Raw genomic sequence first — 1,943 nt, 5'->3', positions numbered from 1 at the left:
GTAGCGTAGTTACGGAGGGGTGGGGCGGTGTGTACTGCAGGTGCCGCATTGCACTGTGTAACTGCCCCCCCTCACTGTCAGAGGTATTCTGGGCTATTATGGCAATGTGTATTGCTGCCCAGAATGGGCCCAATGGCAAGTTGGAGGAGCCATTTACATGGCCCTTTGGATGGTTGGCAACCTTCAGTCTCGAAAGACTATGGTATAAGCCTACAGCACCCGGTATTCCCAGGCGGTCTCCCATCCAAGTACTAACCAGGCCTGACCCTGCTTAGCTTCCAAGATCAGACGAGATTGGGCATGTGCAGGGTAACCAGTGCCTGCAATATGTACTGCACTGCCCCCCGTAGCTAGGCTATAGTTTCTGAGTTTTAAAAAATGGCAGAAGGAGCATGACTGCTGATACCTGTTGTATGTTGCTACTCTCTAAATAATTACCCAAATGCCTCTGGCATATTTAAGGGTTGTCTCTTCTTTATGACAGTAAGGATTAAAAATACCAACTGATGGTGTATTTTTCCCCCCAGGCTGCTTAGTTCAGCATCAGATTTCTCATTTTTAGAGTAATGTGGTTGAGATGTGGAGTATTTACAAGTCTGAATATATGCAACTATCTGCAGGTGAAAAGTATTTAAAGAAATCATGTAGAAGCACTAGTGAATGAATAGCATCCCTATAAGTAAACATGCTTAAGAGCTACACAAATATATCAGCTGCTGTGGCAACGGAGGTAGGCTGTGGCCACGTGAGTTCTTCAGTCTAAATGATACTCGTGAATGGTATGCAAAACAAACATTCTGAGGCTTTCTCTCTGGCATTCCCTGGAAGCTGTCCCATAATGCATAGCTTGCTGCAATATGACAGCTTTGCACATGGTGTTCAGGCAGTCAAAGGAGACACTAAAGGTGAATTCAGAAGAGAACCATACAAGGTCTTAAGCTCAGTTAGTCTCCACAAGGTTGGCCACTCTGACATTCACTCACACCGCTCTGGAAGCAAAATGGCATCCTTGTGTGCCATCTCACATGAAACGATACCAAATCCATGTTGCAAATGAAAAATGCTACAGATTAATCATGGATTACTTGAGGTGGACCTCTATGACAACTGCATGTGGCAATGCCTATAAACAGTGCAACTTATAGTTTCAGTTATTGACTCACCATGAGTGTCTCATCTAGGTTGGGTCTCATGCAGACCATGCATTCTAGAATGTGGTACAGGAGTGACAGGCTCACGCCATTTAAGTGACACTGCTCTGCCAGGAAGCTAATCCCTATGGATGTGCAGAAATCCTCTGAGAAATTTCACTTGTCTTGTACAAACTTGTTTGCTTTCCCTTGAAAAAAACCCTGAAATGTGTTTGAAAACTGAGTGCCAACCCTAATCCTTAAAGGCAGAGGAATGTGGAGGAGCAGGGAAGGAGGAGAAAGACAATGATCATATCACTTCATCCCTGACTCTGGGAAGTTGCTAAGTGCCTGCTCCTTGTCACCGTCAGCCAATTTCATTTTTATGATACTGGGCTGAATCCTAAGAATGACTTGTGTGATTGGGAGTTCTGAAGTGCCTATGCAGAAGGTGATTTTAAGTAATCCCCCTTTGGAGATGTCTTTCCTCCTACTTCTGAGGGAATCTCAACAACAAATTTGTAATTGGTCCATGTAGGTCAGTACTGGCTTCTTTAACTGGCAAGGGCTCTTAGTGATCGATGGAAGAGGTCTTTCTGTGTATTGCTACCTCCAATAGCTACCTTTTAACAGAAGATGTCTCAGTCCAAGCTCCTGCAGACAGAGTGCAGTACCAAAAAGATTTCTCCTTGATTTTTCCCACCCTATGTGACCTCCACCTCTTTCTCTTTGGTAGTCTATAAAGTGGTCCGTGCATACGTTGTTCAAGGGTGCTGCTGTGTCCTAGCTATTTGGTAACAAACTAAAAGACTA

General features: G+C 44.4%; 1 pseudogene; it reads right to left on the bottom strand.

Annotated features, from left to right (window-relative positions):
- Window positions 1-207: 207 nt before the first annotated feature.
- On the bottom strand, window positions 208-328 carry LOC136660760 (5S ribosomal RNA; annotated as a pseudogene).
- Between the last annotated feature and the right edge of the window lie 1,615 nt (window positions 329-1,943).

The sequence above is a fragment of the Tiliqua scincoides genome, chromosome 9 (assembly GCF_035046505.1).
Source record: "Tiliqua scincoides isolate rTilSci1 chromosome 9, rTilSci1.hap2, whole genome shotgun sequence".
Lineage (NCBI taxonomy): Eukaryota > Metazoa > Chordata > Lepidosauria > Squamata > Scincidae > Tiliqua > Tiliqua scincoides.
Note: the sequence above shows the minus strand (reverse complement) of the source record. Positions and strands in the feature narration are given on the sequence as shown.